The sequence below is a fragment of the Triticum aestivum genome, chromosome 2A (genome assembly GCF_018294505.1).
Source record: "Triticum aestivum cultivar Chinese Spring chromosome 2A, IWGSC CS RefSeq v2.1, whole genome shotgun sequence".
In the NCBI taxonomy this organism is placed as follows: Eukaryota; Viridiplantae; Streptophyta; class Magnoliopsida; order Poales; family Poaceae; genus Triticum; species Triticum aestivum.
The window spans coordinates 537,604,131-537,627,103 of record NC_057797.1 but is presented as its reverse complement, the minus strand read 5'-3'; positions in this window follow the sequence as shown (position 1 = coordinate 537,627,103).

The window sequence follows — 22,973 nt, the reverse complement described above, 5'->3', positions numbered from 1 at the left end:
CTCCGGTCAATAACCAATAGCGGGACCTGGATGCCCATATTGGCTCCTACATATTCTACGAAGATCTTTATCGGTCAGACCGCATAACAACATACGTTGTTCCCTTTGTCATCGGTATGTTACTTGCCCGAGATTCGATCGTCGGTATCCAATACCTAGTTCAATCTCGTTACCGGCAAGTCTCTTTACTCGTTTCGTAATAGATCATCTCACAACTAACATATTAGTTGTAATGCTTGCAAGGCTTATGTGATGTGTATTACCGAGAGGGCCCAGAGATACCTCTCCGACAATCGGAGTGACAAATCCTAATCTCGAAATACGCCAACCCAACATCGACCATTGGAGACACCTGTAGTACTCCTTTATAATCACCCAGTTACGTTGTGACGTTTGGTAGTACCCAAAGTGTTCCTCCGGTAAACGGGAGTTGCATAATCTCATAGTCATAGGAACATGTATAAGTCATGAAGAAAGCAATAGCAACATACTAAACGATCGGGTGCTAAGCTAATGGAATGGGTCATGTCAATCAGATCATTCTACTAATGATGTGACCTCGTTAATCAAATAACAACTCTTTGTTCATGGTTAGGAAACATAACCATCTTTGATTAACGAGCTAGTCAAGTAGAGGCATACTAGTGACACTATGTTTGTCTATGTATTCACAATGTATTATGTTTCCGGTAAATACAATTCTAGCATGAATAATAAACATTTATCATGATTATAAGGAAATAAATAATAACTTTATTATTGCCTCTAGGGCATATTTCCTTCAGTCTCCCACTTGCACTAGAGTCAATAATCTAGATTACACTGTAATGATTCTAACACCCATGGAGCCTTGGTGCTGATCATGTTTTGCTCGTGGAAGAGGCTTAGTCAATGGGTCTGCAACATTCAGATCCGTATGTATCTTGCAAATCTCTATGTCTCCCACCTGGACTAGATCCCGGATGGAGTTGAAGCGTCTCTTGATGTGTTTGGTCCTTTTGTGAAATCTGGATTCCTTTGCCAAGGCAATTGCACCAGTATTGTCACAAAAGATTTTCATTGGACCCGATGCACTAGGTATGACACCTAGATCGGATATGAACTCCTTCATCCAGACTCCTTCATTTGCTGCTTCCGAAGCAGCTATGTATTCCGCTTCACATGTAGATCCCGCTACAACGCTTTGTTTAGAACTGCACCAACTGACAGCTCCACCGTTTAATGTAAACACGTATCCGGTTTGCGATTTAGAATCGTCCGGATCAGTGTCAAAGCTTGCATCAACGTAACCTTTTACGGTGAGCTCTTTGTCACCTCCATATACGAGAAACATATCCTTAGTCCTTTTCAGGTATTTTAGGATGTTCTTGTTAGGTTTCGTAGTAATTTCAAAAATTTTCCTACGCGCACACAGGATCATGTGATGCATAGCAACGAGAGGAGAGTGTTGTCTACGTACCCAACGCAGACCGACTGCGGAAGCGATGACACGACGTAGAGGAAGTAGTCGTACGTCTTCACGATCCAACCGATCAAGCACCGAAACTACGGCACCTCCGAGTTCGAGCACACGTTCAGCTCGATGACGATCCCCGGACTCCGATCCAGCAAAGTGTCGGGGAAGAGTTTCGTCAGCACGACGGCGTGGTGACGATCTTGATGAACTACAGCAGCAGGGCTTCGCCTAAACTCCGCTACAGTATTATCGAGGAATATGGTGGCAGGGGGCACCGCACACGGCTAAGGAATCGATCACGTGGATCAACTTGTGTCAACTTGTGTGTTTAGAGGTGCCCCTGCCTCCGTATATAAAGGAGGAGAGGAGGGGAGGCTGGCCGGCCAAGGGGGGAGGCGCAGGAGAGTCCTACTCCCACTGGGAGTAGGATTCCCCCTCCAATCCTAGTCCAACTAGGATTCCTCGGAGGGGAAAAGAGGAGGAGGGGGCCGGCCACCTCTCCTAGTCCTAATAGGACTAGGGGAAGGGGGGGGGGGGCGCGCAGCCCATCTAGGGCAGCCCCTTCTCTTTTCCACTAAGGCCCACTATGGCCCAAATAGCTCCCGGGGGGTTCCGGTAACCCTCTCGGTAACCCGGTAAAATCCCGATTTCACCCGGAACACTTCCGATGTCCAAACATAGGCTTCCAATATATCAATCTTTATGTATCGACCATTTCGAGACTCCTCGTCATGTCCGTGATCACATCCGGGACTCCGAACAACCTTCGGTACATCAAAATGCATAAACTCATAATGTAACTGTCATCGTAACCTTAAGCGTGCGGACCCTACGGGTTCGAGAACAATGTAGACATGACCGAGACACGTCTCCGGTCAATAACCAATAGCGGGACCTGGATGCCCATATTGGCTCCTACATATTCTACGAAGATCTTTATCGGTCAGACCGCATAACAACATACGTTGTTCCCTTTGTCATCGGTATGTTACTTGCCCGAGATTCGATCGTCGGTATCCAATACCTAGTTCAATCTCGTTACCGGCAAGTCTCTTTACTCGTTCCGTAATACATCATCTCACAACTAACATATCAGTTGTAATGCTTGCAAGGCTTATGTGATGTGTATTACCGAGAGGGCCCAGAGATACCTCTCCGACAATCGGAGTGACAAATCCTAATCTCGAAATACGCCAACCCAACATCGACCATTGGAGACACCTGTAGTACTCCTTTATAATCACCCAGTTACGTTGTGACGTTTGGTAGTACCCAAAGTGTTCCTCCGGTAAACGGGAGTTACATAATCTCATAGTCATAGGAACATGTATAAGTCATGAAGAAAGCAATAGCAACATACTAAACGATCGGGTGCTAAGCTAATGGAATGGGTCATGTCAATCAGATCATTCTACTAATGATGTGACCTCGTTAATCAAATAACAACTCTTTGTTCATGGTTAGGAAACATAACCATCTTTGATTAACGAGCTAGTCAAGTAGAGGCATACTAGTGACACTATGTTTGTCTATGTATTCACACATGTATTATGTTTCCGGTTAATACAATTCTAGCATGAATAATAAACATTTATCATAAAATAAGGAAATAAATAATAACTTTATTATTGCCTCTAGGGCATATTTCCTTCAGTCTCCCACTTGCACTAGAGTCAATAATCTAGATCACATCACCATGTGATTAACATCGATAGTTCACATCATCATGTGACCAACACCCAAAAGGGTTTACTAGATTCAGTAATCTAGTTCACATCACTATGTGATTGACACCCAAAGAGTGATCATGTTTTTCTTGTGAGAAAAATTTAGTCAACGGGCCTGCCAAATTCAGATCCGTATGTATTTTGCAAAATTCTATGTCTGCAATGCTCTGTACGGAGCTACTCTAGCTAATTGCTCCCACTTTCAATATGTATCCAGATTGAGACTTAGAATCATCTGGATCAGTGTCAAAAACTTGCATCGACGTAATCCTTTTACGACGAACCTTTTGTCACGTCCATAATCGAGAAACATATCCTTATTTCACTAAGGATAATTCTGACCGCTGTCCAGTGATCTACTTCTAGATCACTATTGTACTCCCTTGCCAAATCAGTGCAGGGTGTACAATAGATCTGGTACACAGCATGACATACTTTATAGAACCTATGGCCAAGGCATAGGGAATGACTTTCATTCTCTTTCTATCTTCTGCCGTGGTCGGGCTTTGAGTCTTACTCAACTTCACACCTTGTAATACAGGCAAGAACTCTTTCTTTGACTGCTCCATTTTGAACTACTTCAAAATCTTGTCAAGGTATGTACTCATTGAAAAAACTTATCAAGCGTTTTGATCTATCTCTATAGATCTTGAAGCTCAATATGTAAGCAGCTTCACTGAAGCCTTTCTTTGAAAAACTCCTTTCAAACACTCCTTTATGCTTTACAGAATAATTCTACATTATTTCCGATCAACAATATGTCATTCACATATACTTGTCAGAAATGTTGTAGTGCTCCCACTCACTTTCTCGTAACTACAGGCTTCACCGCAAGTCTGTATAAAACTATATGCTTTGATCAACTCATCAAAGTGTATATTCCAACTCTGAGATGCTTGCACCAGTCCACAGATGGATCGCTGGAGTTTGCACATTTTGTTAGCTCCCTTTGGATCGACAAAACCTTCTGGTTGCATCATATACAACTCTTCTTCCAGAAATCCATTCAGGAATGCAGTTTTAACATCCATCTGCCAAATTTCATAATCATAAAATGCGGCAATTGCTAACATGATTCGGACGGACTTTAAGCATCGCTACGGGTGAGAAGGTCTCATCGTAGTCAATCCCTTGAACTTGCCGAAAACCTTTTTGCGACAAGTCGAGCTTTGTAGACAGTAACATTACCATCAGCGTCAGTCTTCTTCTTAAAAATCCATTTATTCTCAGTTGCTTGCCGATTATCGGGCAAGTCAACCAAAGTCCATACTTTGTTCTCATACATGGATCCCATCTCAGATTTCATGGCTTCAAGCCACTTTGCGGAATCTGGGCTCACCATCGCTTCTTCATAGTTCGTAGGTTCATCATGATCTAGTAGCATGACTTCCAGAACAGGATTTCCGTACCACTCTGGCGCGGATCTTACTCTGGTTGATCTACGTGGTTCAGTAGTATCTTGATCTGAAGTTTCATGATCATTATCATTGGCTTCCTCACTAACCGGTGTAGGTGTCACTGAAACAGTTTTCTGTGATGAACTACTCTCCAGTAAGGGAGCAGGTACAGTTACCTCGTCAAGTTCTACTTTCCTCCCACTCACTTCTTTCGAGAGAAACTCCTTCTCTAGAAATGATCCATTCTTAGCAACGAATGTTTTGCCTTCGGATCTGTGATAGAAGGTGTACCCAACAGTTTCCTTTGGGTATCCTATGAATACACATTTCTCCGATTTGGGTTCGAGCTTATCAGGTTGAAGCTTTTTCACATAAGCATCGCAGCCCCAAACTTTAAGAAACGACAACTTCGGTTTCTTGCCAAACCATAGTTCATAAGGCGTCGTCTCAACGGATTTTGATGGTGCCCTATTTAACGTGAATGCGGCCGTCTCTAAAGCATATCCCCAAAATGATAGCGGTAAATCTGTAAGAGACATCATAGATCGCACCATATCTAGTAAAGTACGATTACGACGTTCGGACACACCATTACGCTGTGGTGTTCCGGGGGGCGTGAGTTGCGAAACTATTCCACAGTTTTTCAAATGTACACCAAACTCGTAACTCAAATATTCTCCTCCACGATCAGATCGTAGAAACTTTATTTTCTTGTTACGATGATTTTCAACTTCACTCTGAAATTCTTTGAACTTTTCAAATGTTTCAGACTTATGCTTCATTAAGTAGATATATCCATATCTGCTCAAATCATCTGTGAAGTACAGAAAATAACGATACTTGCCGTGAGCCTTAACACTCATCGGACCGCATACATCAGTATGTATTATTTCCAATAAGTCAGTTGCTCGCTCCGGAGAACGGAGTCTTAGTCATCTTGCCCATGAGGCATGGTTTGCAAGCATCAAGTGATTCATAATCAAGTGATTCCAAAATCCATCAGCATGGAGTTTCTTCATGCGCTTTACACCAATATGACCTAAACGGCAGTGCCACAAATAAGTTGCACTATCATTATTAACTTTGCATCTTTTGGTTTCAATATTATGATTATGTGTATCACTACGATTGAGATCCAACGAACTATTTTCATTGGGTGTATGACCATATAAGGTTTTATTCACGTAAACAGAACAACAATTTATTCTCTTACTTAAATGAATAACCGTATTACAATAAATATGATCAAATCATATTCATGCTCAACGCAAACACAAAATAACACTTATTTAGGTTCAACACTAATCCCAAAATTATAGGGAGTGTGCGATGATGATCATATCAATCTTGGAACCACTTCCAACACACATCGTCACTACACCCTTAACTAGTCTCTGTTTATTCTGCAACTCCCGTTTCAAGTTACTAATCTTAGCAACTGAACTAGTATCAAATACTTAGGGGTTGCTATAAACACTAGTAAAGTACACATCAATAACATGTATATCAAATATACTTATGTTCACTTTGCCATCCTTCTTATCCGCCAATTACTTGGGGTAATTCCGCTTCCAGTGACCAATCCCTTTGCAGTAGAAGCACTTAGTCTCAGGCTTAGGACCAGACTTGGGCTTCTTCACTTGAGTAGCAACTTGCTTGCCGTTCTTCTTGAAGTTCCCTTCTATCCCTTTGCCCTTTTCTTGAAACTAGTGGTCTTGTTAACCATCAACACTTGATGCTCTTTCTTGATTTCTACCTTCGTCGATTTCAACATCACGAAGAGCTCGGGAATCATTTTTGTCATCCCTTGCATACTATAGTTCATCACGAAGTTCTACTAACTTGGTGATGGTGACTAGAGAATTCTGTCAATCACTATCTTATCTGGAAGATTAACTCCCACTTGATTCAAGCGATTGTAGTACCCAGACAATCTAAGCACATGCTCACTAGTTGAGCGATTCTCCTCCATCTTTTAGCTATAGAACTTGTTGCAGACTTCATATCTCACAACTCGGGTATTTGCTTGAAATATTAACTTCAACTCCTGGAACATCTCATATGGTCCATGACGTTCAAAACGTCTTTGAAGTCCCGATTCTAAGCCGTTAAGCATGGTGCACTTAAACTATCAAGTAGTCATCATATTGAGCTAGCTAAACGTTCATAACGTTTGCATCTGCTCCTACAATAGGTCTATCACCTAGCGGTGCATCAAGGACATAATTCTTCTGTGCAGCAATGAGGATTTAACCTCAGATCATGGATCAAATCCGCAACATTGCTACTAACATTTTTCAACATAATTTTCTCTAGGAACATATCAAAATAAACACAGGGAAGCAACAACGCGAGCTATTGATCTACAACATGATTTGCAAAATACTACCAGGACTAAGTTCATGATAAATTTAAGTTCAATTTAATCATATTACTTAAGAACTCCCACTTAGATAGACATCCCTCTAATCCTCTAAGTGATCACGTGATCCAAATCAACTAAACCATAACCGATCATCACGTGAGATGGAGTAGTTTTCAATGGTGAACATCGTTATGTTGATCATATCTACTATATGATTCACGCTCGACCTTTTGGTCTCCGTGTTCCGAGGCCATATCTGCATATGCTAGGCTCGTCAAGTTTAACCTGAGTATTCTGCGTGTGCAAAACTGGCTTGCACCCGTTGTAGATGGACGTAGAGCTTATCACACCCGATCATCACGTGGTGTCTGGGCACGACGAACTTTGGCAACGGTGCATACTCAGGGAGAACACTTCTTGATAATTTAGTGAGAGATCATCTTATAATGCTACCGTCAATCAAAGCAAGATAAGATGCATAAAAAGATAAACATCACATGCAATCAATATAAGTGATATGATATGGCCATCATCATCTTGTGCTTGTGATCTCTATCTCCGAAGCACCGTCATGATCACCATCGTCACCGGCGCGACACCTTGATCTCCATCGTAGCATCGTTGTCGTCTCGCCAATCTTATGCTTCCACGACTATCACTACCGTTTAGTAATAAAGTAAAGCATTACATCGCGATTGCATTGCATACAATAAAGCGACAACCATATGGCTCCTGCCAGTTGCCGATAACTTGTTTACAAAACATGATCATCTCATACAATAAAATTCAGCATCATGCCTTGACCATATCACATCACAACATGCCCTGCAAAAACAAGTTAGACGTCCTCTACTTTGTTGTTGCATGTTTTACGTGGCTGCTACGGGCTTAAGTAAGAACCAATCTCACCTACGCATCAAAACCACAACGATAGTTTGTCAAATAGACTCCGTTTTAACCTTCGCAAGGACCGGGCGTAGCCATACTTGGTTCAACTAAAGTTGGAGAGGCAGTCGCCCGCAAGCCATCTCTGTGCAAAGCACGTCGAGGGAACCGGTCTCGCGTAAGCGTACGCGTAAGGTTGGTCCGGGTCGTCTCGTCCAACAATACCGCCGAACCAAAGTATGACATGCTGGTAGGCAGTATGACTTGTATCGTCCACAACTTACTTGTGTTCTACTCGTGCATGTAACATCAACATCATTAACCTGGCTCTGATACCACTGTTGGGTTTCGTAGTAATTTCAAAAAATTTCCTACGCACACGAAAGATCATGTGATGCATAGCAACGAGGGGAAGAGTATTGTCTACGTACCCTACGCAGACCGACTGCGGAAGCGATGACACGACGTAGAGGAAGTAGTCGTACGTCTTCACGATCCAACCGATCAAGCACCGAAACTACGGCACCTCCGAGTTCGAGCACACGTTCAGCTCGATGACGATCCCCGGACTCCGATCCAGCAAAGTGTCGGGGAAGAGTTCCGTCAGCACGACGGCGTGGTGACGATCTTGATGAACTACAGCAGCAGGGCTTCGCCTAAACTCCGCTACAATATTATTGAGGATTATGGTGGCAGGGGGCACCGCACACGGCTAAGGAATTGATCACGTGGATCAACTTGTGTCAACTTGTGTGTTTAGAGGTGCCCCTGCCTCCGTATATAAAGGAGGAGAGGAGGGGAGGCTGGCCGGCCAAGGGGGGGAGGCGCAGGAGAGTCCTACTCCTTCTGGGAGTAGGATTCCCCCTCCAATCCTAGTCCAACTAGGATTCCTCGGAGGGGAAAAGAGGAGGAGGGGGCCGGCCACCTCTCCTAGTCCTAATAGGACTAGGGGAAGGGGGGGGGCGCGCAGCCCATCTAGGGCAGCCCCTTCTCTTTTCCACTAAGGCCCACTATGGCCCAAATAGCTCCCGGGGGGTTCCGGTAACCCTCTCGGTAACCCGGTAAAATCCCGATTTCACCCGGAACACTTCCGATGTCCAAACATAGGCTTCCAATATATCAATCTTTATGTCTCGACCATTTCGAGACTCCTCGTCATGTCCGTGATCACATCCGGGACTCCGAACAACCTTCGGTACATCAAAATGCATAAACTCATAATATAACTGTCATCGTAACCTTAAGCGTGCGGACCCTACGGGTTCGAGAACAATGTAGACATGACCGAGACACGTCTCCGGTCAATAACCAATAGCGGGACCTGGATGCCCATATTGGCTCCTACATATTCTACGAAGATCTTTATCGGTCAGACCGCATAACAACATACGTTGTTCCCTTTGTCATCGGTATGTTACTTGCCCGAGATTCGATCGTCGGTATCCAATACCTAGTTCAATCTCGTTACCGGCAAGTCTCTTTACTCGTTCCGTAATACATCATCTCACAACTAACATATTAGTTGTAATGCTTGCAAGGCTTATGTGATGTGTATTACCGAGAGGGCCCAGAGATACCTCTCCGACAATCGGAGTGACAAATCCTAATCTCGAAATACGCCAACCCAACATCGACCATTGGAGACACCTGTAGTACTCCTTTATAATCACCCAGTTACGTTGTGACGTTTGGTAGTACCCAAAGTGTTCCTCCGGTAAACGGGAGTTACATAATCTCATAGTCATAGGAACATGTATAAGTCATGAAGAAAGCAATAGCAACATACTAAACGATCGGGTGCTAAGCTAATGGAATGGGTCATGTCAATCAGATCATTCTACTAATGATGTGACCTCGTTAATCAAATAACAACTCTTTGTTCATGGTTAGGAAACATAACCATCTTTGATTAACGAGCTAGTCAAGTAGAGGCATACTAGTGACACTATGTTTGTCTATGTATTCACACATGTATTATGTTTTCGGTTAATACAATTCTAGCATGAATAATAAACATTTATCATAAAATAAGGAAATAAATAATAACTTTATTATTGCCTCTAGGGCATATTTCCTTCACACTCTCCTGACCATGAGGCTTGTGTCCGCCTGTGAAGGCGCCGACGAATTGATGGCACAGATCAGCCCAAGAGGATATTGAGTTGTCCGGCAAGTGCATGAGCCAAGATCTGACGTTGGGCTTGAGCACCAGCGGGAAGTAGCTGGCAAGGATCTTGTCATCCCGTCCCCCGGTAGCCTGCACCGCGATGGTGTAGATGCCGAGGAACTCTGATGGATGCGTCTTGTCGTCGTACTTCTCCGGTACGTCTGGCTTGAAGTTTTTCGTGCTGGGCCACTGGACTTGCCGCAGCTCACGAGTGAACGCAGGGCAACCTACCGCGTACGGCAGATCGCCTGGTTCCCCTGGCGCATGCATGTCATCAGAGGGCCCAGCGCGCTTGTCGGATTGACGTCGCGCTTCTCTTCGGCGCTCGATGCGAGTTCGAGCGTCTTCTTGTTGCCGATCATGAAGGACTTGGCGCTGATCGCGACGAGCTCGTGGATCCGACGATGCAGTGGAGTCGCTGTCGAGGTGGATCCGGCGAGTCAGAGATCTTGGCCTTCGGGGCGGTGATTGCATGGTAGTTGCACCTCCACCCGTTTCGTCGCCACCGGTCGCGCCTGGCAACCCTGCCGCGGCGGTGACGCGCTCGGCCGCTGTGGAGTGTCGTCGTTGGCGTAGCCGATGAGACTCTGAATCGTGGCCCTCCATTCGTCGATCTTGTCCGACGTTGGAGGGTAATCTAGGAGAAGTTGAGCTCGCGCCAAAGCTTCTGCTGGAGTGGTGGGTGGCAGTGGCGGACGGCGCGAGGAGCGGGACGTGCTCGGACTTCTAACTATGTTGGAAGGAGCAGTATCCCGTCCAGGTGACCGTGCCCCGCTCGTGCCAGCACGCTGGCATGCATGCTGGTCTTGAGCGCCCCGAGATCCACCAGCTTGGTCTTGGCCTATCATGCGTATGGCACTGCTAGTGCCATGACGCTGTTGGTCTTGCGCCTCCTGAGTGTGGCGTGGAACATGTACAGTCGCCGATGTTTGTGCAGCCTTGTTCTTGGACCTGGCGGCATCATGGGCTTCCTCGTCGACGTCCATTCTTCCGCCGGCGTCCATTCCACCACCCGTTTGCTCCAACGGTGGCGGAAGTGACGTGGATGGAGCGGTTGCCACCGAAGTCTTCTTCTTCGGTGGCATGTTGATGAAGGGAATGAAGATCTAGCTCGTGTGAATGCCGGATCAGGTTCACACAATCTCAACGCCCCCTACCTGGCGCGCCACAGATGTCGGGGAAACTGATCCTCGAACACCTATGGGGCCGGCAGACCGGGCCCCTTTCGGTTCGGCGGGGGGCGGAGATCGCACGAAGAGCAGATCGAGGCGAAGCACACGAGCAGTTTACCCAGCTTCGGAGCTCTCCGGAGAGATAATACTCCTACTGCTGCTTGTCTGGTTCTATTCTGTTCTTGCTTTAGAGAGAGAGCGTAGTGTCTTTCTGGGTTACAAATGAGTCAAAACCAACCCCCCCGAACCCCCCCTACGTTGCGCATGGGCCTCCTTTTATACGCCAAAGGGGTCACCGACAGGTGGCAACGTAGAGAAGGGTACAAATGTAAAAAGTGAGGTGGTTGGTACAGCTACTTGTACAGTGCACCCTACCTAACCCTGACGGCAGGGGACAAGGGCATTAAGTGCCCGTCTGCATCGCCCAAACAGTGCAGAAAAGGACCGTTAGGGGCGCCACCGTTCGCCACGATGGCGATCTTGTCAGCTTCGCATGTCCCTGCGCACCGCTGGCTGCACAGCCTCCCGCCACACACGCCTGGAGAAGCCCCCAGGGCGACACGTTGGTGGATGCGCTGGAGCGTGGGCACAGAGTGGCCGCGTGCCGTGGCAAGCACCTTGCTGCTACTGTTATCTTGTCTGGTCCGGAGGCTTGTCGCTTACCGGGCCTTGAGGTACCTTGGTTGGTCTTCCCAGCAAGCTCCTCTTGCCGGGGCCTTGTTGCCTTGCCGGAGCGCGAGGCGCGTCGCGGCAAGTTCCTTGGAGTGTCCTGGTTGGCCTTCCCGGCAAGCTCCTCTTGTCGGGGCCTTGTCTCCTGAGCTTAAATACTTTGTTCTTGAATGGCTCCAAGGGAACCATGGAGGATCTTGGCGTTCACCCGGCAAGCCTTGCCGCGGGGTGCTGCAACTGCCCGTGCACAAGTTCGGGGTACTAGGGTACCCCTATTCTAGTACACCGACACGCGCATGCTCCTAGGGGGATAGATTGGTAGGAAAAGACCATCGCTCGTCCCCGACTGCCACTCATAAGGAAGACAATCAATAAATAAATCATGCTCCGACTTCATCACATAACGGTTCACAATACGTGCATGCTACGAGAATCACAAACTTTAACACAAGTATTTCTCAAATTCACAACTACTCAACTAGCATGACTCTAATATAACCATCTCCATATCTCAAAACAATTATCAAGTATCAAACTTCTCATAGTATTCAACACACTCATAAGAGAATTTTATTATTAATCTTGTATACCTAGCATATTACGATTATTTAAGCAAGTTACCATGCTATTTAAGACTCTCAAATTAATCTAAGTGAAGCATGAGAGATCATAGTTTCTATAAGACAAATCCACCACCGTGCTCTAAAAGATATAAGTGAAGTACTAGAGCAAAACTATATAACTCAAAAGATATAAGTGAAGCACATAGAGTATTCTAATAATTTCTGAATCATGTGTGTCTCTCTCAAAAGGTGTGTACAGCAAGGATGATTGTGGTAAACTAACAAATAAAGACTCAAATCATACAAGATGCTCCAAGCAAAACACATATCATGTGGTGAATAAAAATATAGCTCCAACTAAAGTTACCGATAGAAGTAGACGAAAGAGGGGATGACTTCCGGGGCATCCCCAAGCTTTGGCTTTTAGGTGTCCTTAGATTATCTTGGGGGTGCCATGGGCATCCACAAGCTTAGCCTCTTGCCACTCCTTGTTCCATAATCCATCAAATCTTTACCCAAAACTTGAAAACTTCACAACACAAAACTTAAAGTAGAAAATCTCGTGAGCTCCGTCGGCGAAAGAAAACAAAAGATCACTTCAAGGTACTGTAATGAACTCATTCTTTATTTATATTGGTGTTAAACCTACTGTATTCCAACTTCTCTATTGTTTATAAACTATTTTACTAGCCATAGATTCATCAAAATAAGCAAACAACACACGAAAAACAGAATCTGTCAAAAACATAACAGTCTGTAGTAATATGTAGCTAGCGCAAGATCTGGAACCCCAAAAATTCTAAAATAAATTCTGGACGTGAGTAATGTATCTATTAATCATCTGAAAAAATAATTAACTAAATATCACTTTCCAAGTAAAAATGGCAGCAGTTCTCGGTAGCGCTAAAGTTTATATTTTTTACAGCAAGGTTAACAAGACTTTCCCCAAGTCTTCCCAACGGTTCTACTTGGCACAAACACTAATTAAACACAAAAAACACAACCAAAACAGAGGCTAGATAAATTATTTATTACTAAACAGGATCAAAAAGCAAGGAATAAAAATAAAATTGGGTTGCCTCCCAACAAGCGCTATCGTTTAACGCCCCTAGCTAGGCATACAAAGCAAGGATAGATCTAGGTATTGCCATCTTTGGTAGGCAATCCATAAGTGGCTCTCATAATAGATTCATAAGGTAATTTAATTTTCTTTCTAGGAAAGTGTTCCATGCCTTTCCTTAACGGAAATTTAAACCTAATATTTCCTTCCTTCATATCAATAATTGCACCAATCGTTCTAAGGAAAGGTCTACCAAGAATAATATGACATGAAGGATTGCAATCTATGTCAAGAACAATAAAATCTATGGGCACATAATTCCTATTGGCAACAATAAGAACATCATTAATTCTTCTCATAGGTTTCTTAATAGTGGAATCCACAAGGTGCAAGTTTAGAGAGCAATCATCAAAATTACGGAAACCTAACAAATCACACAAAGTCTTTGGAATCGTGGAAACGCTAGCACCCAAATCACACAAAGCATAGCATTCATGATCTTTAATATTAATTTTAATAGTGGGTTCCCACTGATCATAAAGTTTTCTAGGGATAGAAACTTCCAACTCAAGGTTTTCTTCATAAGATTGCAACAAAGCATCAACGATATGTTTGGTAAAAGCTTTATTTTGGCTATAAGCATGAGGAGAATTTAGCACAGATTGTAACAAGGAAATACAATCTATCAAATAGCAGCTATTATAATTAAATTCCTTGAAATCCAAAATAGTGGGTTCATAAATATTTAAAGTTTTGTCTTCTTCAATCCCACTTTTAACAATTTTAGCATCAAGATCTAAAGACTCCGAATTTTTGGAATGCCGTCTAGGTAAAGGTGGATCATATTCAGTCCCATAATTATCAAGATTCATATTGCAAAACAAGGATTTAATAGGGGACACATCAATAACTTTTAGATCTTCATCTTTATTATCATGGTAACTAGAAGAACACGCTTTTATAAAGGAATCTTTCTTAGCACGCATCCTAGCGGTTCTTTCTTTGCACTCATCAATGGAAATTCTCATGGCTTTGAGAGACTCATTCATATCATGCTTAGGTGGAATAGATCTAAGTTTCAACGAATCAACATCAAGAGAAATTCTATCAACGTTCCTAGCCAACTCATCAATCTTAAGCAATTTTTCTTCAATCAAAGCATTGAAATTCTTTTGCGAAGTAATAAATTCTTTAATATTAGATTCAAAATCAGAGGGCATATTATTATAATTTCCATAAGAATTGTTGTAGGAATTACCATAATTATTAGAGGAATTGCTAGGATAAGGCCTAGGATTAAAGTTTCCTCTATACGCGTTGTTACCAAAATTGTTCCTACCAACAAAATTCACATCCATAGATTCATTATTATTGTCAATCAAAGTATACAAAGGCATATCATTAGGATCAGAAGAAACACTTTTATTAGCAAATAATTTCATACGTTCATCCATCTTTCCACTCAAAACATTAATTTCTTCTATCGCATGCACTTTCTTATTAGTAGATCTTTCAGTGTGACATTGAGAATAATTAACCATAATATTATCTAGGAGTTTAGTAGCTTCTCCTAAAGTGATTTCCATAAAAGTGCCTCTCGCGGCCGAATCTAAAAGATTTCTAGAAGCAAAATTCAATCCGGCATAAAATTTTTGTATAATGATCCACAAATTCAAACCATGAGTAGGGCAATTACGTATCATTAATTTCATCCTCTCCCAAGCTTGTGCAACATGTTCATGATCAAGTTGCTTAAAATTCATAATATGGTTTCTAAGAGAGATGATCTTAGCGGGAGGAAAATACTTAGAGATAAAAGCATCTTTGCACTTATTCCATGAATCAATACTATTTTTAGGCAAAGACGAAAACCAAGCTTTAGCACGATCTCTAAGCGAAAAAGGAAATAGCTTCAATTTAACAATGTCATTATCAACATCTTTCTTCTTTTGCATAGCACACAAATCAACGAAGCTATTTAGATGGGTAGCGGCATCTTCACTAGGAAGGCCGGAAAACAGATCTTTCATGACAAGATTCAGCAAGGCAGCATTAATTTCACAAGATTCAACATCGGTAAGAGGAGCAATCGAAGTGCTAATAAAATCATTGTTGTTGGTATTGGTAAAGTCACACAATTTAGTGTTATCTTGAGCCATCGTGACAAGCAAGCAATCCAACACACAAGCAAACAAGAAATGGGCAAAAAGAGGCAAACGGGAAACAGAGGGAGGATAGAGAGAGAGGGCGAATAAAACGGCAAGGGTGAAGTGGGGCAAATGGCAAATAATGTAATGCGGGAGATAAGGGTTTGTGATGGGTACTTGGTATGTTTGACTTTTGCGTAGACCTCCCCGGTAACGGCGCCAGAAATCCTTCTTGCTACCTCTTGAGCACTTGCGTTGGTTTTCCCTTGAAGAGGAAAGGGTGGTGCAGCAAAGTAGCGTAAGTATTTCCATTAGATTTTGAGAACCAAGGTATCAATCCAGTAGGAGGCTATGCGTGAGTCCCTCGCACCTACACAAAACAAATAAATCCTGCAACCAACGCGATAAGGGGTTGTCAATCCCTACACTGTCACTTTCGAGAGTGAGATCTGATAGATATGATAAGATAATATTTTTGGTATTTTTATGATAAAGATGCAAAGTAAAATAAAAGCAATGAAAATAACTAAGTATTGGAAGATTAATATGATGAAGATAGATGATACGTCTCCAACGTATCTATAATTTTTGATTGCTCCATGCTATATTATCTACTGTTTTGGATGTTTATGGGCTTTATTATACACTTTTATATCATTTTTTGGGACTAACCTATTAACCCAGAGCCCAGTGCCAGTTTTTGTTTTTACCTTGTTTTAGGGTTTCGAAGAAAAGGAAAATCACACGGAGTCCAATTGACCTGAAACTTCACGGAACTCATTTTTGGAAGGAAAGAAGCCGAGAAGACTTGAAGTGCACGTAAGGGAAGCTTCGAGGAGGCCATGAGGTAGGGGGCGCGCCCACCCCCCTAGGGTGCGCCCTCCACCCTCGTGGGCCCCTCGTGCCCCCCTGATGTACTTCTTCCGCCTATATATCTTCATATACCCTAAAAACATCCGGGAGCACTATAGATCGGGAGTTCCGCTGCCAGAAGCCTCCGGAGCCACCGAAAGCCAATCTAGACCCATTCCGGCACCCTGCTAGAGGGGGCAATCCCTCTCCGGTGGCCATCTTCATCATCTCGGTGCTCTCCATGACGAGGAGGGAGTAGTTCTCCCTCGGGGGTGAGGGTATGTACTAGTAGCTATGTGTTTGATCTCTCTCTCTCTCTCTCTCTCGTGTTCTTGAGGTGATACGATCTTGATGTATCGCGATCTTTGCTATTATAGTTGGATCTTATGATGTTTTATCCCCCCTCTACTCTCTTGTAATGAATTGAGTTCTCCCTTTGAAGTTATCTTATCGGATTGAGTCTTTAAAGATTTGAGAACACTTGATGTATGTCTTACCGTGCGTATCTGTGGTGACAATGGGATATCACGTGATTCACTTGATGTATGTTTTGGTGATCAACTTGCGGGTTCCTCCCATGAACCTATGCATAGGGGTTGGCACACGTTTTCGTCGTGATTCTCCGGTAGGAACTTTGGGGCACTCTTTGAGGTTTTGTGTGTAGGTTGAATAGATGAATCTGAAATTGTGTGATGCATATCATATAATCATACCCACGGATACTTGATGTGACATTGGAGTATCTAGGTGACATTAGGGTTTTGGTTGATTTGTGTTTTAAGGTGTTATTCTAGTGCGAACTCTAGGGCTGTTTGTGACATTTATAGGAATAGCCCAACAGATTGATTGGAAATAATAACTTTGAGCTGGTTTCGTACCCTACCATAATCTCTTCGTTTGTTCTGCGCTATTAGTGACTTTGGAGTGACTCTTTGTTGCATGTTGAGGGATAGTTATGTGATCCAATTATGTTATTGTTGAGAGGACTTACACTAGTGAAAGTATGAACCCTAGGCCTTGTTTACTATCATTGCAATACCGTTTACGCTCACTTTTATCATTAGTTACCTTGCTGTTTTTATATTTTCATATTACAAATACCTTTATCCACTATCCATATACCACTTGTATCACCATCTCTTCGCCGAACTAGTGCACCTATACAATTTAGCATTGTATTGGGTGTGTTGGGGACACAAGAGACTCTTTGTTATTTGGTTGCAGGGTTGCTTGAGAGAGACCATCTTCATCCTACGCCTCCTACGGATTGATAAACCTTAGGTCATCCACTTGAGGGAAATTTGCTACTGTCCTACAAACCTCTGCACTTGGAGGCCCAACAACGTCTACAAGAAGAAGGTTGTGTAGTAGACATCAAGCTCTTTTCTGGCGCCGTTGCCGGGGAGGTGAGTGCTTGAAGGTATATCTTTAGATCTTGCAATCGAGTCTTTTAGTTTCTTGTTTTATCACTAGTTTAGTTTATAAAAGAAAATTATAAAAAATATAGAATTAAGGTTACCTCATATGCTTCATCTTTTTAGTATCTATCATGAAAATAAGGATTCCGATAATTGTGCTCAAGTGCTAGAAGAAGAATGCATTAGAATGTTTGTCACTAAATATTTGAATGATGAGCATGATTGCAATGTTGTTAGTATGAATTCCTTAAATATCCATGATGCTAATTATATGCAAAGCCACAAGCTTAGGGAAGCTATGTTTGATGAAGATGATATTTTTTGTCCCCCAAGTTTTGATGAGCAAATTTATTATGATGAAAGCATGCCTCCTATTTATGATGATTATATTGATGAAACTAGATTTGGAGAGGTCATGACTTTATTTTGTGATGAATCCACTATTCCGGAAGAGGTTCCAATTGATTATGAGAACAAAGTTGCTATCTATGATGATTATTGTGATGACATGTATGCTATAAAGAATAATTATATCCATGAAACTTGTCATCATGATTTTAGTTTTCAATTGGATTATGCCTCACATGATAATTATTTTGTTGAGTTTGCTCCCACTATTATTCACGAGAAGAATTTTGCTTATGTGGAGAGTAGTAAATTTTCTATGCTTGTAGATCATGAAAAGAATGCTTTAGGTGCTGGTTATATTGTTGAAATTATTTCATGATGCTACTGAAAATTATTATGAGGGAGGAACTTATGCTTGTAGGAATTGCAATAATATCAAGTTTCCTCTCTATGTGCTTAAAGTTTTGAAGTTATGCTTGTTTTGCCCTCCTATGCTAGTTGATTATTGTTCCCACAAGTTGTTTGCTCACAAAATCCCTATGCATAGGAAGTGGGTTAGACTTAAATGTGCTAGTAATATTCTTCATGATGCTCTCTTTATGTTTCAATTCTTATCGTTTATGTGAGCATCATTGAAACCATCATGCCTAGCTAGGGGCGTTAAACGATAGCGCTTGTTGGGATGCAACCCAAATTTATTTTCGTTCCTTACTTTTTGCTCCTGTTTAGTAATAAATAATTTATCTAGCCTCTGTTATGATTGAGTTTTTATGTTTTAACTAGTGTATGTTCCAAGTAGAACCGTTGGGAAGACTTGGGGAAAGTCTTGTTGATCATGCTGTCAAAAACAGAAACTTTAGCGCTCACGAGAATTGCTGCAATTTTTTATTGGAGAGTGATATTTAGTTAATTCTTTTTGCAGATGATTAATAGATATATTAATCAGGTCCTGCAATTTATTTTAGAATTTTTGGGGTTCCAAAAGTTTGCGTTAGTTACATATTACTACAGACTGTTCTGTTTTTGACAGATTCTGTTTTTCATGTGTTGTTTACTTATTTTGATGAATCTATGGCTAGTAAAATAGTTTATAAACCATAGAGAAGTTGTAATAAAGTAGATATTACACCACTATGAATTTAGAATTAGTTCACAACAGTACCTAAGTGGTGATTTATTTTCTTATACTAATGGAGCTTACGAGTTTTCTGTTAAGTTTTGTGTTGTGAAGTTTTCAAGTTTTGAGTAAAGATTCGATGGAATATGGAATAAGGAGTGGCAAGAGACTAAACTTGGGGATTCCCAAGGCATTCCAAGGTAATATTCAAGGACAACCAAGAGCCTAAGCTTGGGGATGCCCCGGAAGGCATCCCCTCTTTCGTCTACTTCCATCGGTAACTTTACTTGGAGCTATATTTTTATTTACCACATGATATGTGTTTTTCTTGGAGCGTCAATTTATTTTGTTAGGATTTGCTTTCTGTTATTTATAAAATTGTTTTGCATCTTTTATTTCAATAAAAGTGGCATTAATAGCCTTTACTATGCCTATTTTACAAGTCTTCATGTTGTTGTTTGAAAACAGAAAGTTTACCGCTGTTGCAATAATCCCTAGAAAAGTTAGAATGTGATAACACGTTGAAACCTTTTGCATATTAAGATATGATAAATTTACTAGAGTTTGAATTTTCTTTCATAATTTTTGGAGGAAGGTATATGGATTATACGCACTCTCACCCTTCCACCTTTGCTAGCCTCTCTAATACCGCACACCTTTCGCCGGTATCTTACACCCACCATATACCTTCCTCAAAACAGCCACCATACCTACCTATTATGGCATTTCCATAGCCATTCCGAGATATATTGCCATGCAACTTTCCACTGTTCCATTATTATGACATGCTTCATCATTGTCATATTGTTATGCATGATCATGTAGTTGACATTGTATTTGTGGCAAAGCCACCGTTCATAATTCTTTCATACATGTCACTCATGCATCATTGCACATCCCGGTACACCGCCGGAGGCATTCATATAGAGTCATATTTTGTTCTAAGTATCGAGTTGTAATTCTTGAGTTGTAAGTAAATAAAAGTGTGATGATCATCATTATTAGAGCACTGTCCCAGTGAGGAAAGGATGATGGAGACTATGATTCCCCCATAAGTCGGGATGAGACTCCGGACGAAAAAAAAGAGGCCATCAAAAAAGAGAAAAGGCCCAAATAAAAAAATGAGAGAAAAAGAGAGAAGGGGCAATGCTACTATCCTTTTACCACACTTGTGCTTCAAAGTAGCACCATGATCTTAATGATAGAGAGTCTCCTATGTTGTCACTTTCATATACTAGTGGGAATCTTTCATTATAGAACTTGGCTTGTATATTCCAATGACGGGCTTCCTCAAAATGCCCTAGGTCTTCGTGAGCAAGCGAGTTGGATGCACACCCACTAGTTTCTTTTGTTGAGATTTCATACATTTATAGCTCTAGTGCGTCCATTGCATGGCAATCCTTACTCACTCACATTGATATCTATTGATGGGCATCTCCATAGCCCGTTGATACGCCTAGTTGATGTGAGACTATCTTCTCCTTTTTGTCTTCTCCACAACCACTACTCTATTCCACCTATAGTTTTATATCCATGGCTCACGCTCATGTATTGCGTGAAGATCGAAAAAGTTTGAGAACATCAAAAGTATGAAACAATTGCTTGGCTTGTCATCGGGGTTGTGCATGATTTAAATATTTTGTGTGGTGAAGATGGAGCATAGCCAGACTATATGATTTTGTAGGGATAACTTTCTTTGGCCATGTTATTTTGAGAAGACATGATTACTTTGTTAGTATGCTTGAAGTATTATTATTTTTATGTCAATATGAACTTTTATCTTGAATCTTTCGGATCTGAATATTCATGCCACAATTAAGAAGAATTACATTGAAATTATGCCAAGTAGCACTCCGCAGCAAAAATTCTATTTTTATCATTTACCTACTCGAGGACGAGCAGGAATTAAGCTTGGGGATGTTGATACGTCTCCAACGTATCTATAATTTTTGATTGCTCCATGCTATATTATCTACTGTTTTAGATGTTTATGGGCTTTTTTATACACTTTTATATCATTTTTGGGACTAACCTATTAACCCAGAGCCCAATGCTAGTTTCTGTTTTTACCTTGTTTTAGGTTTTCGAAGAAAAGGAAAATCACACGGAGTCCAATTGACCTGAAACTTCACGGAACTCATTTTTGGAAGGAAAGAAGCCCAAAAGACTTGAAGTGCATGTAAGGGAAGCTTCGAGGAGGCCACGAGGTAGGGGGGCACGCCCACCCCCCTAGGGCGCGCCCTCCACCCTCGTGGGCCCCTCGTGGCCCCTCTGACATACTTCTTCCACCTATATATCTCCATATACCCTAAAAACATCCGGGAGCACAATAGATCGAGAGTTCCGCCGCCAGAAGCCTCCGTAGCCACCGGAAGCCAATCTAGACCCGTTATGGCACCCTGCCGGAGGGGGCAATCCCTCTCCGGTGGCCATCTTTATCATCCCGGTGCTCCCCATGATGATGAGGGAGTAGTTCTCCCTCGGGGCCGAGGGTATGTACTAGTAGCTATGTGTTTGATCTCTCTCTCTCTCTCTCTCTCTCTCTCTCTCTCTCTCGTGTTCTTGAGGTGATACGATCTTGATGTATCGCGAGCTTTGCTATTATAGTTGGATCTTATGATTTTTTCTCCCCACTCTACTCTCTTGTAATGAATTGAGTTCTCCCTTTGAAGTTATCTTATCGGATTGAGTCTTTAAAGATTTGAGAACACTTGATGTATGTCTTGCCATGCGTATATGTGGTGACAATGGGATATCACGTGATTCACTTGATGTATGTTTTGGTGATCAACTTGCGGGTTCCGCCCATGAACCTATGCATAGGGGTTGGCACACGTTTTCGTCGTGATTCTTCGGTAGGAACTTTGGGGCACTCTTTGAGGTTCTATGTGTAGGTTGAATACATGAATCTGAGATTGTGTGATGCATATCGTATAATCATACCCACGGATACTTGAGGTGACATTGGAGTATCTAGGTGAAATTAGGGTTTTGGTTGATTTGTGTCTTAAGGTGTTATTCTAGTACGAACTCTAGGGCTGTTTGTGACACTTATAGGAATAGCCCAACAGATTGATTGGAAAGAATAACTTTGAGGTGGTTTCGTACCCTACCACAATCTCTTCGTTCGTTCTGCGCTATTAGTGACTTTGGAGTGACTCTTTGTTGCATGTTGAGGGATAGTTATGTGATCCAATTATGTTATTGTTGAGAGGACTTGCACTAGTGAAAGTATGAACCCTAGGCCTTATTTACTATCATTGCAATACCGTTTACGCTCACTTTTATCACTAGTTACCTTGCTATTTATATATTTTCATATTACAAATACCTTTATCCACTATCCATATACCACTTGTATCACCATCTCTTCGCCGAACTAGTGCACCTATACAATTTACCATTGTATTGGGTGTGTTGGGGACACAAGAGACTCTTTGTTATTTGGTTGTAGGGTTGCTTGAGAGAGACCATCTTCATCCTACGCCTCCTACAGATTGATAAACCTTAGGTCATCCACTTGAGGGAAATTTGCTACTGTCCTACAAACCTCTCCACTTGGAGGCCCAACAACGTCTACAAGAAGAAGGTCATGTAGTAGACATCAATAGACACAGGGGACATAGGTTT